This window comes from Cynocephalus volans, chromosome 3 (genome assembly GCF_027409185.1).
Source record: "Cynocephalus volans isolate mCynVol1 chromosome 3, mCynVol1.pri, whole genome shotgun sequence".
NCBI classification, from domain to species: Eukaryota; Metazoa; Chordata; class Mammalia; order Dermoptera; family Cynocephalidae; genus Cynocephalus; species Cynocephalus volans.
In genome coordinates, this window is record NC_084462.1 from 149,225,039 (window position 1) to 149,245,957 (window position 20,919).

The 20,919-nt window shown below is 47.9% G+C and overlaps 1 protein-coding gene and 1 pseudogene across 1 annotated transcript in view; both read right to left on the reverse strand.

Annotated features, from left to right (window-relative positions):
* The window catches only part of TMEM229B (transmembrane protein 229B), a 37,586-nt gene extending 21,520 nt beyond the window's left edge, over positions 1-16,066 (reverse strand). Inside the window, exon 1 of the mRNA XM_063092253.1 lies at positions 16,003-16,066. The gene's annotated coding sequence lies outside the window, so the exon portion shown is untranslated. The remainder of the gene's footprint in view (positions 1-16,002) is intronic.
* LOC134374115 (5S ribosomal RNA) lies at positions 51-168 on the reverse strand (annotated as a pseudogene).
* Positions 16,067-20,919: the final 4,853 nt, after the last annotated feature.

The following is a 20,919-nucleotide window of genomic DNA, read 5'->3' on the forward strand; positions in this document are numbered from 1 at the left end:
TTTCTGCTTGCGGAACTCACAGTCTTTTTTTTTTTTTTTTTTTTTTTTTAAGCCTACAGCACCCAGTATTCCCAGGAGGTCTCCCATCCAAGTACTAACCAGGCCCAACCCTGCTTAGCTTCCGAGTCAGAGGAAATCAGGCATGTTCAAGGTGGTTTAGCTGTAGATATACAGGATCTTAAAGCGTCTCCCACGGATTGCTTATTAGTAGCAAGAAGAAAATAGTAAACGTGCAGTGAAGAAACTGGGCAACACCTTGATGGAGTGATCAAACTTAACATCGCCATCAGGGGCGGATGGATGTCCAGTGCCTCTGGATGTAACATACTGAAAAGGACGCAGCATCACTCATGTGTATTCCAGCCAGGAATGTATAACCTAGAGTCTAAACACGAGGTAACATCAGACAAATCCAAAAGGAAGAATTTTTTTTTTTTTAAAGTGGGGCTGATAATACTGAGGTCCAGGATTTGATCCAGCTGTCAAATGAAAAAAAAAGGGAGTGGGTATTTAGGGATGAAGAACCACCATGTAAGCAACTTACTCTCAAATGGTTCAGCAAAAATTATCCAGAGAGATACTGAGAACACAAACGATAAAGCAAATGGGCAAAATGTCAAAAACAGGTGAATCTAGATAGAGTACATGGGTGTTTTATACTCTTTTAGAAACTTTTCTGTAAGTTTGCAATGATTACCAAATAAAAAGTTTGGAGAACAAACAACAAAGTCCCCCCACCCCCATTAGAACCGGGGTGGGGTCGGGGTGGAACAGACACGGAGGGCGAATCCAGCGAGAACACCACCGGTCATCAGATGTCTTCCCTGGGCACCAAAATTGCAGCCCTGGGATTTCTGCCTGCCAAAATGTTCCTCATGGAAACATCTCCTCTCCCAATGTGGCCCTCGCTTTCATTGCCTCTCCACTGACTTACCCCTTCCTCTTTCCCAACTCAGCAATCTTCCAGGAGGCCTCCGTCCCACTGCCAGAAGACAGTTTAAACTTTTATTCCTATATGTAGTTAATATATTCTGGAGATGTTCTGACACTTGTTTTGTCCAGAAGCCCATAATAATGAGTCAGGCTATGCTCACTAAGCCACAGCCTTCTGCCTTTTATATATTTCATTTCCAAAAAATTATGTTGCTAGTCCTGTTCACACTGCCTGACTTCGGCCTTCAGGCCATGTGCCTCCCTCCTGAGCTCTCACGCAGGCTTTCTAGGGTGGATGCCCCAACACCCCACGACCCTCCCCACCACCCAGTTTCAAATAATTCCCCCTCCCCAGGTTCACAGTCACAGCTTGTATGGCTACCCTAAATAATGCACAGCCAGACAGCTAAAAGAGTCTTTAGAGACTCACTGAGGGCTAAAGGGACTCATGCAAACCATCATATTGTACAAATTCATTTATTAATTCAGAAATCCTTATATGCATCTTTTATGTGCAGACCACGGAATGCTAAGTAAGCCAGCGTATGAACGCTGAAGCACAACAGTGGGGCTGGTTGTTTTAAAGACCGGAAATACAAAATCTTGGAAATTCTACTGTAACATCCAATACCAGAAGACTAATTATAACTTTCATTCTTACGGTGCTTTTTATTTAAATGAGCCCTTCAAGTTCATCTCATTATTCATGTATTCATTCACATGTTCATTAAACATTTACTCAGTACCTATTTTGTGCCGCCAGGTACCTGCAAAGACCACTGAGCCAAAGCCTACGGCCCGGACGAAAGGAAGCCGACGTTCTATGTGGCCCTGGATCGGCCCTTGGCACTCTACACACATGCTTAGGGCACTAGTCACAATGGGGCACCAAAGAAAATTATTTTAAAGAAGAGAAAATGAGAGAATCAAAAAGAAGCTATTGTGGCTTGGGCACACATACACATTTTGCTGTTTTAAAAACACATTTTTATATTAAAATTTAGAATTATATCAATTTGTATTTACTTATAGGACCCTAACATTGCCAGTGCTGAGGGCTTCTAAAGGTCTTAATCCAGCCTAAATAATAAATTAGGGGTTGCAATCCTAAATGCTAACAAGGACCAAGCAGCCAACACAAATTAGTGAAGACTATTAAGAAAAACACAACAGAAATTAGGGAAGCCAACACAAATTAGTGAAGACTATTAAGAAACACAGAACAAATTAGTGCAGCTATTAAAAAAGCATGACTGAGAGATTTACTGGGAGGGGGAGCGAGAGGGAGCTGCTGAGGAGGACACCCAGACTTCTGACTTGGGTAATGGCACCCAAGAGAAGAGGTACAGGGAGAGGAGCAAGTCTGGGGACCACAATGAGCTGTGTTTCAGGTGCTCCATGTATGAGATGCTCACAGGACATGACGGAGTGGCCAGCTCTAGGCCGGGGACAGGTTTGGGACTCCAGCTGGATGGTGCACTGCAGAGGAGGAGCATGCTTGGGAGAAGGTGCATGGAGTAACATCGGGGCTGGTGGAGGATGGGGCATTGTGGACCTAAGGAAGGACCAGGACCAGGGAGGCAGGAGGACACCCAGGAAAGGACCCTGGGACATCGAGGGAAGCAGAGGCAGGAGAGTGCCGGAAGGTGTGGTTCAGTGCAGAGGTAAGCTGTACAGGGACTGAAAAGAGTTAGCAGCCCAGAGACCACTGGTGACCATTTAAGAAGAAGCAATGACTGCAAAAGGAGGTAACTGAGGCAGTGTGGATGGATGACTCTTGGGAAGCTAGCTTTTGAAGGAAAGGAAAAAGAAAAGCTGCTGGAGGCCGGCCGGTGAGCTCAGCTGGTTAGAACATGGTGCTGATAACATCAAGGTCCAGGGCTCCATCCCTGCACCGGCCAGCTGCCAAAACACAAACAAAAAGAAAAGCTGCTGGAGGAGAAGTAGAGATGAGGGAAGTGTCCTCCCTCCTTTCTTCCTTCTTCTCTTCCCTTCCCTTCTTCCTTTCTTGTTTTCCTTCTCTTTCAAGATTAGAGAGACCTAAGCATGTTTAAATGCTAAGAAGAAACCACAGTGAGGGAGAGCTTGTGAGTGGAATGTTCATTATGGGGCACACACAGATGGCCTGGGCTGTCGTGAGGTCATGGGGGTAGCGGGGTGAGCCATGATCCTGAAGGCACACAGGACATGTGTGTCATCATAGTCCCCTTTACAGAGAAGAGACCCAGGCACATGGAGTTCAGCATCACCTACCCAAGGTCATGCTGAGATACTGCAGCCCAGGCCTAGAACACAGGCCTGCCAGTTCCTGGTCCCGGGCCTTTCCTACAGACCAGAGTATAGGGGTGGGGAGGGGTGGGGGGCAGCTCTGTCAGCACCATGGTGAGTGTGAAGCGCTATGAGTTCTTAGAAGTGGAGACCTGGAATGCGGCGATGCTCTGCAATTCCCACAGGCCCACAAAGAACTCTCCTGCCTGACTTTAGAATGTTCCACTGGATATCACAGAGATGAAAAGCACATTTGCGATTATCTGCGTCTAGAACCAAACTTCCTTTCTGAAATAAACATAGGGAATTTCTGCATGATTTTAAGATATGCTGAATTGTCCAGGAATGCCTTTAGCATGCAAACCAAGTACATGCAAATGTACTTTGTAGACTTTGGATCTTTACCATCATTCTGGGAAATCATGTCAACCCCAGCAGTACCTCTCCTGGTATTTGAGTCACCTACACAGCACACCTGTATCTTGTGGGTGTCTGTGGATGTTACATTCTCAGTGATTCTATGTAAAGGCTCAAGCCTCTGACTGTGTCCTTCTGTCTTTTGTGTAGTCGTGCCCAAGCAATTACATATTAGCATGCATGGTACTGTATTATAACTAACTTTTCCTTCTTCTTTTAGATTACAGTGGAGGCATTATATTGACTTTTAAAAATATATACATAGGTAGGCCACATTATCTACGAATTTTATTCATAATAATTAGAAGGCATTACAAATATTTCTAAATAAAAGGGACATACCATTCCAGATCGTGTGCCCCGGGAAGCAAGGGAAACTACAATGCCAAGGGCATAAAGAGGTGAGCGAAATTAAGGTGGGTCAAGTGATCAGTCCCATAGAATACAGTCAATGGTCCCTTACCGATATTGACTCAAAGCTCCTAAATGATGGGTATACAGACAATGTGGTCAGTCTACAGGGCTTAAGAAAACTATTCAGTTGGACACCTTTGGGAAATTTCATTTCCCTGATTAATTCAAATTATACTATTTCTCAGTCTTTTTCAGTGTAATGACAATAGGTAGAAGACCACAGTCATCTGTAGGGGCCAAGGATGGGACAGATGGTTCAACATCTGGAGGGGATTGTGTGTTAGAGGAAGTCAGAGAAACAGGGGCTGGGCATGGCTTGTCGACTGTCTTCCTTGCTGGATGAGAAGGTGAGTACATGCAAGTAAGGGTGCTTAAGCCTATTTATGGAAAATGCGACATCGTGAGGGAAGTGATGATCCCAGAGGACCTCCAATAGGTTAAAAAGGCAGGGCCAGAAATATCGAAGGCTCAGACTCTGAGAGAGGCTGATTATTTAATAGTGGAGGGAAGGCAGCCTAAATTCCCTCAGGCATGGCCATCGCTGCTAAACAGGGACAGAGGGTAAAAATTTTTAAAAGATGTGCCCTTCTGTCAAGAAGGGATAGCTGATTCGCGTGTCCTCTATAACCTGAGGACAGCCGGGGGCTGGGGAGAAAGGAAGGGAGTGGGCGCCTGGCTGGTGGAAGGTCCAGGAGCAGGGCTTCCCTAGCCTGGCTGTTCCACTGACACCTGCAACTCTGAGTCATGGCTCCCCACAGTTTCCTCATTAGAAAAAACTGAAGAAAATACAATAGGACACTCTAGATTCCATCACTGTGCATTTTTGTATTGTTTTCATGTTTTTCCATGAGCATTTGTATACTCAAAATTTTTTCAGTGTCCAGTCAAAGCAGCTGTAGGGTTTGAAGAACAAGCTGACTCTTAAATGAGTAGTTGCATCCCTTCCCAGGTGCAAGTAGAGGAACAAGGCTCCAGATATAAGAAATGCTGCCAGGCACCTGTCTACAAGCCTCACTGCATGAGCTAACCTGCCAAGAGTGCAACAGGGCCGGAAATGCAAACCTCTAGCAGGTACCCCCCACCCTGAGGCCACACCTGTTCATCCCAGAGCCATGGCTGTGGGAAGAGGAAATGCCTTCTTGGCTCAGGAGTCATGCAGGGATTGATCCACAGGCCAGAACTAGGATGAGGCAAGAGAGGCACTGGCCTGAGTCACGAAATGTAAGGGGATGACAAAAACTTATTAATCACGATAAATGATATTTTAATGCAGTATTTAAATATCAAATTGGTAAATCATGGCCAAAGGTTATAGTTATATCACAACCAGGGCTGGGATTAGGTTGAGGCCAATGAGACAGGATCCTATGCAAGGTTCTGTGATGTTTGAAGAGTCCAAAGAACTGTCCCACCCCCAGTGCCAATAGTACCTCTGTTGAGAAACGTCATAATGCACCACAATCCCTTATCCAAAACCCTTAAAATTCAGTATTTTTTAGATTTTTAAAGAGATAATGTAGAACACATAAGGTCTGGGCAGCACCCCCTAATCAAACACATTGGTGACATCTATGAATATTCACACTCTGTGGTGTCAATAGACCAGCAAAGGCCTCCCATTAGTCCAGGTCAGGTTTTGCTATCACTTGAGTTAAAGAAAAACTTCAGTTTTAGAACTTTTTGGATTTGAATTTGCAGATAAAGGACTGTGGGCCTTAAGAGCATTACATTAGGTCTCTTAAAGGAAAAAGACAGCAGATTGGACCTAAAACTTTTGTTGTAAACTTATGCTGAAAAGAGAAGAACCATGGAGTCCTTGCTGGTGACTCTCCAGGAGCAGGTGATTTCTAAAAGATGGTCAAGTTCAGAGCAGACATATGCTGTACTTCCCACCAGCCAACCAACTAATATATATATATTTTTTTCTTAAAAGATGACTGGTAAGGGGATCTTAACCCTTGACTTGGTATTGTCAGCACCACGCTCTCCCAAGTGAGCCACGGGCTGGCCCCAACTAATATTATTAAATACTTTCTGTGTGTAAACCCTTGTGCAAAGAGTCCTGGGATGTGCTAAGATACACAGACAAAGTTCCAGCCCTCAGGAGCTTAAAAGTTAGTTGGGATAATAGGGTAAACATAAAATCATAAGAATATTGAAAATTGAAAGGATCTAATCCACACCCAGACTTTAAATGTGATGAAACCAAGGTTCAGAGAGGTCGAGGGCCTTGCCTAAGTCAGCAAAAGGCTGTTGGTGGCTCTGAGAGATCAAGATTTGTTTGCTGACTGCTGCTCACCGCTCATTGCAGAAATGCACTAATTGTTGCAACTTTGTGAGGAAATTACAAGAGGAGTTAAAAGACCCCAGCAGAAGTGGTTTTGGTCAGATACACCTCTGCAGTAGAGATAGGATCTAACTTCAAAAAGGACTCTGATTTGGGTGGGCAGCAAGGCAGATGAGGACCCCCAGGTAGGTGAACAATATGACGCGGGATGGGCATTTGCATGGCAGGTTAGCCGTGCAGCTGGGGGAGGCTCTGGTAAAGGGCAAGGAAGGAGCTGGGGGTGGGAGGTGGATTGTTTGGAAAAGCAGGTAAAGGCAATGCATGGACAGCATGAATGCCAGAGCAATGAGCCTACAATTACCCCCTAAGGCAGTCATTTCCCAATTATCCGTGTGCCACCTTCATGACTCGGCACAGCTGCGTGCCACCAGAAGCAACAGAGTGTAGTGGTTTAAAAGTAAACACTCTGGGTCAGTTCCTTCCATTCAAACCCTGCCTCTGATGTCAACTATGTGACCATGAACAAGCTGTTTGACCTCCCTTTGCCTCAGTTTACTCACTCGTAAAATAGAGATAACACAAGTAACTCCCCTGTGAGGATTAAATGAGAGAGTGTGTTTACTGTACTAAAAACAATACCTGGCACTCTAAGTACTCAATAAATGTTAGTTGTTGTCATTAACCTTCTTATTTGTCAGTTTTTTAGTTAAATATGTAGTGTAGCCTTATCCTAAGCAATAATATCCAGGAAATCGTGGGCTTATTGTGATAGTTATGATTTTGATGATACACATATAACAAGATGTTAACCAAAAGTCTTAACTAAGGGCCGGCCCGTGGCTCACTTGGGAGAGCGTGGTGCTGACAACACCAAGTCAAGGGTTAAGATCCCCTTACTGGTCATCTTTTAAAAAAAAAAAGTCTTAACTAAGGCACTGATATATACAACAGGTATAATGCCCCCAAGTGTGACACCAGACAAGGATGCACATTTTCAAAAGAGGTATGCAAAAATCCCTCCCTCACCCTTGGGGTATGAAGGGTCAGAATGGAGAGATTGGAAGAGAATCTTGGAGGAGGAATTCTGGGATTGCTGTCGGTGTGCTGTGATCTCACCCTACCCCTATAGAGTATTTGTCCTCGTGTCAAGCTGGTGAGAGGGGCTTCAACAGGACCACTCAGGAAACTTGATGTGTGTCCCCTGTAACTGGAAGGACAGGGTGGACTGGCATCTGACCACCACCTGAGACATCCAAAGGGTGAGACCCAGGCTGGCCATCTGCTGTTGGAGGGGCCACAGGAGACTGCCGAGCTAGGGGGTGGCCTGCATTCCCAGGTTCACTATACTAAAAGATGTGTAACTTTTCCCTTGGATGAATGTGGGCCATAGGCAAGAGGGGAATGGCATGAGGTCAGAGGAGGTCCCATCCAAGAGCGCCACTTGGACAGATTGAAAAACCTTACCCAAAAAAGGATGGAGGTAAATCACTAGATTTTAGGGTCTAAGGAAGGAGCAATGGCCTAGAATAGAGGATAATTTGCTCTTTTCAAGATAACAAGAAGTGAGACATCCCAGCACTTGGCAGGGAGGGGTCTCTGAGAAACCCATGAACATGGCCACAAGAGGGAGAATGGGCATTAAATACCTGCCATGCCCGGGAAGCTGGCAGCCGGCAGACAACAGTGCTGACCAGGAGCACTTCCCTGCCCCTCCGGTCCAGTGACAAAGGAGTGGACGTGTTAGGTAGTGAACTGAGGCTATGTTTGTGACTTAAAGTGACCACAGGACCTCCTCCTACTGCCTATGAATGACCAGAAAAGTTTCGGGGCCTGACTGTATTCATTCCAGAGCAGGGAAAGAATTAATCCCACTAGGGCCTGGCCCATGGCTCACTCGGGAGAGTGCGGTGCTGATAACACCAAGGCCATGGGTTCGGATCCTATATAGGGATGGCCGGTTCGCTCATTGGCTGAACGTGGTGCTGACAACACCAAGTCAAGGGTTAAGATCCCCTTACTGGTCATCTTATAAAAAAATTAAAAAAAAAAAAAGAATTAATCGCACTAAATAAACGTAAAGGGACACTGGAAGACAAAATTAAGTTGCTTTATGAGTACATCCCAATGAGTCATGCTTCTTTATACTTGTTAGAAACATAGCTATTAAAATGAAAGTCTGTCCCTGTACCAACTAAAATTGTCTCTCATACCCCCAGTGATATGGTAAACACCATTAGAAATAATTAGTATGGGGCAACAAGGAGTTAAGGAGAAAAGTAAGACAGGCAGGGACAGAAAAGATTGGTTTGGTGGGTTCAGTGGATACTCACTTGCTCCTAAACCTTGAATATGATGAAATGAAAATAGAAGATGTACCAATGAGTGAGACAAGCCAAGGATTCTTAGGCAAATGGCTTTGTTCAAAGAGAACTCAAGGTGGCCCAATTCCATGAACAGAGAAGCCATGAGCCCTGGGTTCCCGAGCTGAGTTTACGGTTTGTCTCACCCTTTCAGACAGAGTTAGGGCAGCAGAGGAGGCACGTTCTCACTAACACTGAGTCAGCCCCAAAGCTTGACCCAAGTCCTCAAGTCCTGGAGAGCTGCGCTGTGGAAGGTCGGGGGCTGGGGACGGAGTCCTGGGCTGAACCAGGCCCTGTTGCCTGCTGAATCCAAGTGCAGAATATGACACACACGCCAAATGCCCAGCCTCATTGCTGCCGTCACTTGGGGGCTTCTCCTCTCAGGAACTATTGGAGGATGAAGGGGGGAGGTGAAGTTGAAGTTTAAAGACGAGATACGAGGGGTGCTCCCCACGGTGTAGGAAATGGCAAGCACAGGGTGCACAGAGGCCACCTCTCAGCTGCCCTGTTGGAACAGTCACAGGAGGGACTGACTGGATGCAGTCCCCCTTCACAAGAAGGGATTAACTCCAGCTCTAACTTTGTCCTTTAACTTCCAGTCTGCTGTCTTTCTCCTTCAGCTTTACCTCTGACTTTGTACAGTTGCAGGCTAGGGGAGTTGTTCCCTGAGAAAGGCCGGGATCATCCAGAGCCTGCTGGATCATCTAGCATTATTACTGGAAGAGACGACAGAGCATATCTCGTCCAACATTGTTATGTTGTCAATAAGGAAACTAAAGGCCAAAGAACTCATGTCACATGCCCAGAGTCAGTGAGCTGAGAACCCACATCTCCTGACCCCAGGACACTGCTCCATTATACGCCATCATGCAAATTCTCAAAGAGGGGCCAGCTCCCCTCCTTCAGGCCACCACCTGAACCCTCATTCCTCTTCCATGAATACCTCAAAATGGTAGAAGAGGCTTAGAGTTAACTTACCTGAAAAAAATAAGAATGGATCTCAATGAACTAGCTGGTCACCTCTGAATGCAGTAATCAGCGACCATAAATACTTGCTCAGAAGAACGGGATAGTCTAACGCTTGCTGTACTTTGCAGAGTGTACCTGAGATCCTAGAGCCATAGTCAGGACTCCACTGCTGAATTATAAAGATGGGCAGGGGAAGGCCCAGAAACAAGGCTGGAGGATAAGGACTAGAGTCAAGAATCTGCACAGATAAGCTGCATGACTAGTGACAACAGGGTAATGGAAAGAAAAAATGTTGTTCAAAGAGCCTGTTAAGCAAGAGGAAAATTTTGGCATCAAAATGAAATGGGGATAATGAGATACACTCCTATGCCAAACAGAAAGCCTGTTCCCCTTATAGTAACTCCCAGGCCATCTGGTCTACTTCCCTACTGCAGGGTACAGACCTCTCTCTCCTTCCCAAACATTCATCGGGGTGTTTTTTTCAAATAAGTATCTGGACTTCCAGCTCCTTTTAACTAGCTGTGTTGAATCCGTATCAACTGTCCTTCTTATATATTAATTAATACTATCTCCACTTTTACCCTCTCCCCAACATTTGTTCCATCACCCAATCCAAGCTATAGAACACAATAGAAGCAGACAGATCTCAGCTCAAATCTCAGCTTGAACACTTCTAGCTATATGATATGTGCAATTGCTTTATCTTGCAGAGCCTCAGTTTCTCCATCTGCAAAAGGGATAATTAATAGTAGTAATCTTATTGCTGTAAGAAAAGAACATATGTAAAGTGCTTAGCCCAATTCCTGGCATATAGTAAGCATTCAATAAATGGAGGCTGTCGTTACTATTGCTGTGACCACTGAAGCCAGCTGAAGCTCCACTTGTGGAGTTAAGTCTCAGAGGGCTGAAATGGGTTGACCAAGGTCACATAAGTGAGTGAGTCAAGAAGGGATCCCAGAATTCCTGATTCCTGAAGCCCTTGCTAATCATCAGCCCTCACCCAAATGACATTATTACCCAATTACCTAGACTTCTGGGTATCTGATCACATCCAAGTACCACAGCTGGTGATTTAAAAAGCACTCACCATGTGCTAGAAACTGAGCAGGCTATATGAAAGGCCTCTACAGGTCAGTATAAGAAGGTTATCTCTTTGCCTATAGCAAGCAAAAAAACAATAAAAGACAAAAACCTGGAACTGCTGCTTGTGTTGCCTGGTGGTGACTGTACTTCTTATCCACATTTATTTTAAGAAGGTAGATAAAAGTAAGACCAATGCCCTGGCTGCCTTATTCCTGGCTTTGGAAAGGCTTTTCTGATTAGGAACAAGAGGGATTGAGATCCTAAGGACTAGGGACTTAAATGGGGTCTGGCCAAGGACAGCCATGAAAAAGGAGATGAGGGTTGCCAGTAGGCTAAGAAGAGGTCCCTGTCAGTGCTCCAAAGAATGGCAATTATAGTCAGCAATGTGGGCTTTTTGCTGCACCAGGGCCTGTCCCTGCACTGACTGTGCAAGCAGTGAAACCATGGAGCCCCAGGAAGTACATTTTATCTTAAAGCATGAATCACCTCTCAAAAGTCCAGAAAAGAATTCTCTTTGTGGCCCTTCAATCTTCTTCTTAGCCTGGCATCCCTAGCTCCTTGGGGCTAGTGTCAAGGCCTTACTAAAACTCAGGGTGAGTGACCTTTCTGGTGGACACGGATCATTCCAGAAGCTCATGTGACAGAGGTGCCTCTTAAAAACTGAAAGGAAACAATGAATAAATGAACCAGCTAGAAGGCATTCGTCATTTGAGTCTAACTGCAAAAGCAGTCAGAAGTGGATAATCCAGTATGTTCTGAATGAGGGGCTTCTGGGGAGCAAAGGAGTGGCTGAAAGTACCCTCTCCCCTTATCTATTAGATCTCCTTACTTTAACTGACAGGTGAAGTTTTTAATTTTTTTAAACTGCCATACTTCTAGAGGATGGAGGAGCAGGAAGAAGTAATCTGAGGCCCCAAGTCCTGGCCATGTAGACTGTTTGCCCTAATTTCAAGGATGCCGTCCCTTCTACAATACCAGCCACACTGGGAGTCAAGAGCCCTGAAAAGATATCAAACTCCCTACTGGGGAGCCAGAGGAGTCCAGGGTAATGGGGAGCTGGATGCTCAGCAATGGGAATTGGTGATGACTTTGGTTACTCCTCAAATTGCCAGACTGGATTGTGACTGACACCAAGGGGAGAAGCATCAACATCAGAGAAGGCTGGAGAGTTCTCTCTCAGAACCACCCGTCAAAGGAGCGGGGGGCCAGTAACACCCTGTGACCTCAAACCCACTCAATTTATACATAGAGGAACCAATGTTAAAGTGAACATTAAGTACAGCCTTAGAGCAGAGGAGATCGGGTGTCCACACCCACAGCCCGATGGATGTGAGCACAGGGAAGGGACCGGGCCCGCCTTTTATCCTGGGAATGTGATGGATTACTTCCTCAGCCTCTGTTCTATCTGTGCATGTGTGTGTCAGGGGTAAAAACCACTTCCTTTTCCTTGAATCACGGGAGCGTGGAGCATCCCACAGCTCAAAGTCTGAGGCAAATGTACACTTTGAACCAAACACACCAGAACCTAAATTCTATCAGCGCACTTTTATCTCATAATAGAAAAGTATAACCTATGGATCTACTCAAGTACTTCATTCTAAACACTCAACTCCTTGGGCTGGCCCATGGCTCACTTGGGAGAGTGTGGTGATGATAGCACCAAGGCCACGGGTTCAGGTCCCTATATAGGGATGTCCGGTTCACTCACTTGGGAGAGCGTGGTACTGACAACACCAAGTCAAGGGTTAAGATCTCCTTACCGGTCATCTTTTAAAAAAAATAAAATAAACAAACACTCAAATCCCAGGAAAGGAAAACTTCCCTAACACATGCATTCACACACACCACAGTCATTGTGCTAACTTTCAATGTGACTCAGTTTCCTTAAAGGAAAACCATAACCAAAAATGCCCCCTCCTGCCCCTTCCCCAGAAATCAGCTTACCTTTTACTTTTCACATACAAAGCCTCTGATTTCTGAGAAGTGCTGGCGAAGTAAGCAGAAGATCTGGCCAGAAAGGCTGAATTTCGTCCTACTCAGAACATCAGAATCCCTTCCGATATTCCCTCCTTGGCCAGGTGTTCCCACAAAAGGAGCTGAGAGTTTACCGAGTCAGAAATGATCCACACCTTGAGAATTCTTTTTTTTTTTTTGGTCTTTTTTGTGACCGGCCCTCAGCCAGTGAGTGCACCGGCCATTCCTTTTTTTTTTTTTTTTTTTTTTTTTTCTTTTTCGTGACCGGCACTCAGCCAGTGAGTGTACCGGCCATTCCTATATAGGATCCGAACCCGCGGCCGCTGGGAGCGTTGCCGCGCTCCCAGCGCAGCACCCTCCCGAGTGCGCCACAGGCTCGGCCCCCGGCCATTCCTATATAGGATCCGAACCCGCGCACTGTGCTCCCAGCGCAGCACTCTCCCGAGTGCGCCACAGGCTGGGCCTCACACCTTGAGAATTCTAAAAGCAGCAAGAGAAAAGCGCCAAGTCACCTATAAGGGAACCCCCATCAGACTAACGGCAGACTTCTCAACTGAAACCCTACGGGCCAGAAGAAAGTGGATGATATATTCAAAGTACTAAAAGAAAAAATTGCCAGCCAAGAATTCTTTACCCAGCAAGGCTCTCCTTCAGAAATGAGGGAGAGATAGTGCATTTCCCAGAAATGATCCACACCTTAAAATGAATGCTCCTAAAACAAAAAGAAAATAAAACCCTAAACCACCTTGTCTATAAATTGGGGGTGGGAAGAGAAGGGAGGAGGAGGGAGGAGGAGAGGAAAGAGATAGAAATTTGAAAACAGCCAGGCTGTGGGAGGCTTCGATATCCTTTCCCTCCCCTCAAGGACAGCCACATCTGACATGGCTGCTCATAAGACCATCCTTCACTTTACTGACCTTACACAGGTCTCTCCTTGTTACATCAGAGTCTCCAGCATCATCAGAGACCCTTCTCAGAGCTTGGAGGGTGACGGTCACTAACGTCACCATCTGTCTACCAGGAAAAATCCCACCAGAAAGGAGCACCAATATGTCCCAGAGAGCAGAAGCAGACAGGAAAAACACTTGCTGCCTATGTGCTGCAGCAGGAGCTTTTCTGATTAAACAAACAAACAAACAAACAAACAAAAAACTATACTTTTAAATCCAACACTGAGCTTTCCCTATCGCAAAAGCTGTAATTTATCCCTTTCCTGTAAAATGACACCTTTCCCTTTAGAAACAATAGGTAAATCTGATACAACTGAAATTAACACAGTATATTGCTCACTAACTCATTTAATACCCTTCATTCAAGAACCCAAGTCTCTTAAATAACTTTATAAATGTAAAAATTCATGCCTCATCGCTTTAAAAGAGAGTCAGGGGAGTATCATTTTCCTATCTTACAGTCAGTACATCTGAGGAACAGTCCATGGAAAAGCTCCTTCTCACACTATTGAGGGTGGGGAGGTCAGGCCTCCTATCATTATCCTCAGTTCTGAATAGCTTGGAATCAAACCAATGGTGGACTGAGACACAATCAACCCTGCCCAGTTAGAGGGTAAAGGTCCATAGAAATGCAGCTAACTGTGCTCTCTGGTCTAGCACCTGCACCTGACTTAAGCCACAAGTTCCAAGGCCAAAGATCTATATAGCTTAGGAGACTTCATTTTCTCCTGCTACTTCTTAGTGGTCCTAGAACCTCCATTGCTCCTGTGCCTTTGATTGGCCAAAGTCAACACTAAATCAGCATGTCATTTCCCTCCAAGGACCAGCCCCTGCTGTCTCCACTGTTGCCCATCTCTGTCCCCAAACACAAGGCCTTGGGGAGGGGGGCTAAGCCTCACCTCCAGCCCAACCACTTGTGTCATGACCTCATTCACAGGAGCAGGTAGGGGTCACCCACTAGTCCACCTTCTTCTCCATAGACAAGCAGATGTAGCTTTGCCTTTCAATCAGGGGGAAAAACCTGAGCTCCCGAAGGGCTGACAGGTGCCGGTGGTCACATGCAAGCCAGCTAGGAGCTGGAGGCAACCTCTTTCCTGGAGACACAAGGTCGGGGACTGGGGACCTGGAACATGGCCCATTTGTTTTCTAGGGAGAAAAACACTGTACCACCCCAAGGGCAGGCCATTCAGCCCTCCCCTTGGCCTCTCTCTCTGGTACAAAAAAAGAGAAACCTAGGCCTCCCAATGACCCAAGCCTGAAGGCCACAGTAGCAACTCAGTTGTTACTAGGGTGCTGAGAACACATCGAGAACTGGGGAGCAGAGCCCCCGAGGTTACACCAGCAGACAGCTCCCAGGGGGTCCTGCTCTTTGCCTCCAGGGAAAGCCTTGAAGCATCATCAGAGCAACCTGCCACCCCAAGCTCTGTACCGGAGGCAACCAAACATACCTGCAGGGAAACCCGGGAGAAAGAAAGGAGATGTAGTCCAGGGAAGGAAGGGTAGGGGGTCAGTTTCTAACAGGCCGTAGAAAGAGGGAAAGCAAGACACCTGGGAAAGAGGCCAACGTCTCCCTGCCCTTGCCAGGAACAGGGCTGCGACGCTCCCCATCCCAGGCTGGCATCTCCCACCAAGGACCAGAGATCAGGGAGGGCAGATGAAGAGCTGGCAGCCAAGGGGTTGGGCCGGACCGGGCCCGGACCTGGGGAGAGGAGGACGCCTAGATGTGCAGTCGTCCATCACCAGTTTTTCTAGGCACCCGGGGAGAAGGCAGCAGGGTCATTTTGGCAGGGTTCCCTCCCCTTCAGGAAAGTCCTCAGCCTCAAACTCGGGAGGGTCTGTGGTTCCCACTCCCGAGCCCTGGCTCCCCAGCGTCACTCACACTGGCGCTCCCCTCCGCCCTCCCGAGGTGGCCTCCAGGGTGCTCTCTGCCCAGAGGAAGGGGAGATGTCAACCTTCCGCTGCCCGACATCCCAGGCTGGCCCCTTCCCCTCGCCTCTCCCCCACACCCCTTTGTCTCAGGCGGGGAAAGTTGCCAGCGTGCACCCCCTTCCCCAACACGCCCCCCTGTGCGCCCATCCCCCGCAGGGAATCCAAGCCCGGGCGCACCATCTAATCTGCAGCTCGCTCTTGAACCGGGGCAGCCGCTTCGAAACCGAAAGCACAGAGGAAGCGGGATCCGGCAGCGCCCCCAGCCGGGTCGCCCCGTCTTCCCCATCACCGCCCCCGTCATGGTCCCCATCGCCCGCGCCCCCTGCGCCCCTCGCGCTCGGCGCTGCCCACCCCGCGCTGCCACCTCTCGGGGGTGGGGGGGCGGAAAGGCCTCTCTGCGGGCATCCGGGGCACCTACCGGTGCGAGGCCGGGGCCGGAGCCGGGGCCGCGGGCAGGGCAGGGCAGGGCCGGCCGCCTGCCGGGCACAGGTGCCGCCGGGCGCGCCGTCTCCCCGGCCGACTCCCGCTCCTCCTCCCGCGCCGGGACTCGGGGCGCTTTCCTGCGCCGCCTGCTCCCCGCCCCCACGCCCGGCGCTCGGGCTCCCCCCGCGCCGAGGTGCCGGCCGTGCCTCCCCCACGCCGCCTGGCCCTCCACGCCGCGCCTAGTCCCGCACGGTGTGTGGGCGCCCGCCGCGGCGGCGCGGGGGCCGGGGGGCTGCAGCCGCCGCTGCCCGGGAGGAACGGAGCCCCCGGCGGCGGCAGCGGCGGCGGCACTCGCCCATAGTACGGATGCGGTGCAAACTGCACATGCTCGCGTCTGACAGGCGCTCCTCCGCCGGCGCCGCTTAACTCCTTGCGCGCCCGCTCGCCCGCCGGGCCCGCGGCCCCCGCCCACCCGGCCGACTTCAGGAGCCGGGGATCCGTCCCGCCCCGGGCACCTAAGAGCGCGCCCCCGACTCGGGCCCGGCGCAGGTGGCTACGGTGCAGGGCTCCTCCGCCCTTCCTACCCTGCCACCCCAAGGTGCCTGTCGGGCCCAGAGGAGAGGACTGGCCCGGGCGCCCCACCTTCCAGCTTGTAGGAGTTGTGAGGACTGCGCGTACAACGTCCTGTGGGTTTCATGCAGGCCCGCGCCCACATGGTGTTGCAGACCCTCTATGCGCCAACATTGTGTTCTGCGCGGTCCGTTCACTGAAACAGCCATGAGAGGTCATGGCTGTTATTACCCCCATTTCCAAGACTGAGAAACTGAGGCTTATGGAAGTTCAGGAATTTGCCTAAGACAAGGCCTGAAACTCCAAGGCTCTCACTTTGGTTTATATTGCAAAGATTAAACAATATGTTCTTTAGATTATTTTATTGGGAAGTGGAAGATAATGAATGTTATCTGGAAAGCCTGGAGATTCCAGAATATGGAACAAAATTGGAGGCTGAGGGCCCTGACTTGAGACAAAGCCCTCAGACCAGTCTGGGGTCCTGCAGAAAGGCTGAGCAGGGAGTGGGAATGAAATTCAACCCCCATCCCCACCCCAAGCCTGTATCCTAGCACTGGGTGCCTCGGCCAAGAGGAAAGGAGATTTTTAAAAAATTTATAACGCCCCCTGGGGGTGTCCTTTTGTAAATACCCATCCAGAGAGGGTGCCCATTTCTAATTCTCACACAAACCCTATGTGTGCCTAGGCCTGATCTGAGGGGTCTGATGGCTGCTACTCCACCAGAGCGAGAGGGGAAAATGGGGGAGAGAGTGTCAAGAGAGACTGCAGCCCTTACTCCTTTTTGTGACATGCCTTGTATTGATAACCCTTTTTAAAAACATGACACAATGACAAAGCTCTGAGAGGTCCAAGGCAGCATAGAGTTCCAAGAGAAGGAACCCGAGGTTTATCCAGCTGGTCTTCCCCACTCTGGGTGAGAAGCTGGGCTGCTTTCCTGCTGTCTGAACCTGATCTGATCCTGTGTCTTCCCCAATTTCCTGATCGTGCCATGGATCTTCCATCTACCTCCTGCCCCTGGCCAGGACATCCAAAGATCAACAAAGGGACATCCCAAAGCTGGGCATGGGCAATGTGGACAAGGAGTTCTAAGCCCATCCCCATACACACCCTGTTCTTGGGCTGTGTTCCAAGCCATTCTCAGAAGGAAAACACTAGGTTTCTGATAGGGGCAGAGGGAGTTACGCTGGGTTCCTCAAACCAGTATAGGATGTACACAGCCATGTGGTGTCAGCCGCAAGAGGTCTTGACTTCCTTGAGTTTGTTTCCTTTTCTGTAAAACGGAAATAACGCCTACTTCATAAGTATATTAGGCTGACCGAATGACATAAGGTGTAAAGTCCTCAGCACACAGTAGGCTTTCAATAACAGGAAACTGTTTTCTGCTGGGGGAAAGGCAGGGAGAAGGAGTCAGGACTACAGGCAGGCATGTGAGCTGTCCCTAAAACACTGTCAGAGAGGCAGGAGACAGCCCCTTGCAGGGACACCTTGGCAAAAGCGGCTTCCATTAGTCTGTCAGCAAGGTGCACCTGATGAGTAGGGCTATCTGCACCTCCTTGCCACAGCAGCATAATATGCCCACTCCCTCTCTGTCTGTGGCGGGCAGCTGGCTCGACTCTCTCCCAGGCTCTGGGAGGCAGCATTGTGCAGAGAAAGGCATAATGAGCTGGAAAGATCTGAATTCCCGGCAACCGATCCATTAGGCACAGTGGGCACTGTGCCTAGTGCCCACAATATTTTTATGGGCCCACAAAAATGTTTGAATTTCTTTTAAAATCAGAGGCACAAAATAAACTTTGAGGTCAAAGAAAATGTTTTCATACGTAATATTAATATTTTCATCCTTAGTATAGAAGCTAAGATACCAGTTACAGAATCAGAAGGAAGGAAGAGTTAGGAACTAAGGCACAAGGCTTGGCATTACGCAGTCTCTACTTTATCCAGCTCTCCTGTGGACTTAACTCCATGATCTGAATTTTCCTTATTCCTACATTAGGGATCATTCCTTCCTAACAAAAATTCACGTATTCAAAAATTTATGCCCTCAATTGACATGCTCTTTGGGTAGGATAGCTATTTATATTCACATTTTTTTTTTTTTTTTTTTTGGACCAGTAAGGGGATCGCAACCCTTGGCATGGCACGGTGTTGTCTGCACCACACTCAGCCAGTGAGCGCACCGTCTCCTGCGTGAGCCATGGGGCTGGCCCTATATTCACATTTTATAAATAAGGAAATCAAGGGTCAGAGAGGTTGTATGGTTTGGTCAAGGTTAGATTTGTAGTGAAGGCAAAATTCATTTCAAACTCAGGTCTTTCAACACTGCATCTGAGGTCCTTCACATTTGCGCCAAGAAGATTTCAAATAAGATCAGGCATGTACAGGATAGAGCAATCTGCTGCAGAAGTGGACCTAAAAACACTATCTGTACTAATGAGTGAGTCTCCAGGCTTCTCACCTGGAGAATGCTGAGAGTTGCCCCCAGTGTTGTGGGAAGGGGTGACCCTGGATGCCGGTAGGCACAGTAATCATGGTTCTAGTGATTCAGATACAGATTGAAGGTGGAGGGGCCTGGGACAAACCAAACCCTGCTGGACTAACCCACACCAATGGATGCCAGCCCCTCCTCTGCCTTCTTGTCCCTTTTGTTTTTCTCTGAGTGTTCTGCCTTCTTGTCTTATCAAAGCAAGTGGAGCTGTGCGGTGGAGTGTGCCAGACATAGGCTTTGCACAGGCAGACCTGGATCTGAGTTCATACTCCACATCCTAGCCGGATGTCTTAAGGCAGTTCATTTAAACTTTCTCAGCCTATTTCCTCATCTGCAAAGTGGAAATGACGATAAGACCCAACCCCAGGGCTGCTGTAAGAATAAGATGACACATATAAGGTACGTAGCGTAGTGCCAGGCACATAGTGCATAGGTAATAAATGGCAGTAGCTCTGCACTGTCACGTAAAGTCTCTGCCACAATAGGCAGTTAATGGTAATTCTCTTCACATTTCTCTTCTACCATTGGGTAGGGAAAAGGAGAGTCTTTCAAGTATCCTCATGGTCTCTAAAATGCCTTGAGCATAAGTTCTTAGACTGTTTTCTGAAAGACAAGAAATTTTCTGCCCTTCCTCCAAAGCAAAACAACCGTAAACGGGTAGATCTTGTCCACCATAAGTAACTTTCTTGATGACTTTTGAAGGGAATCAGAAAGATTTCTTTATGCTTATTAGAGAAGATTGGTTCCCTAGGGGTTGCCCTCTGACCGCAAGTCAGGAGAGATGTGGCTCAATAGGGTGATTTAAGTGGAGGGACTGGCCTGCAGTCAGATCAGAAAGGGCCTGGGAGGGAGCCAGAGCCTGGAAATTGGAGATCAAGAGAAGACCACATACAGTCTGTCTCAGATGCTGTGATAAGGAAGAGAGAAGTGAGGGAGAAGCAGAGGAGACCTCAAGGGTGGAGATAATCTTGAGTTTGGAATTATTTGGATCAGCTTTACAGGAAGACCAGCTGGGTGAGAGACAACTGGGGTTTGGGGTATTTGGGGACAGTCTTGGTGAGAGGAGGGCAAGGTAACATGCTGGCATTTAAAAACAGGGGGAGTTTTTTGTTTTTTGCAACAGCCCCTTCTTGAAAAAGGAAGGAAAGGGGCATTAAGAGACTAAGCAGCATGAGCCTGTATCATTTAGGATTCCTCGACAGCAAGCAATGGAAACTGACTTTAGCTATCTTCCGTCTAAAAGGAATTTATTGGAAGGATATGATCAGGTGACTCACAGATTTGATGGAATGCTGGCAAAACAAGCTTGAAAAGACTAGGATCAGGCAGCTTTGGGAATCTAAGTAATGGAAAGTAACTGAGAGTCTCCTCAGGGCTCCGCTGGCAGAACAACCAGACTCCAAGCTTTTTGACACGTACACTTTCATCACTTCTGCTCAAGTGTAAAGAGTCAGATTTGCCTTAGTTGAGTCACACCTCCACCTTCCCTCTTGGCCAGGGAAGGGCCCAGCAGGACACCTTGATGTAAGCCCTACCGGCATGGCACACTGGGAGAGGTAAGCCGTGAAGGAGAAATCAGGCGGCTGTTACCAAAAGGAAGGAAAAGCCTGCCAAGCAGCCTCCAAACAGCAAATGCCCATGACAGGGGGACACAAGCAGCAAGGGGATTTATACCTGACTCAGTGCCTCTGTAAGATTCTTTTTTAAAAAATAAAACTTTATTTTTTATTTTTATTTTATTTTTTCAGAAAGTCATAGAGAAAGAATAGACTTTATTTTTTAGAGCAGTTTTAGGTTCACAGCAGAACGGAGTGGAAGGGGCGGAGATGTTCTATATACCCCCTGCCCCACACAGGC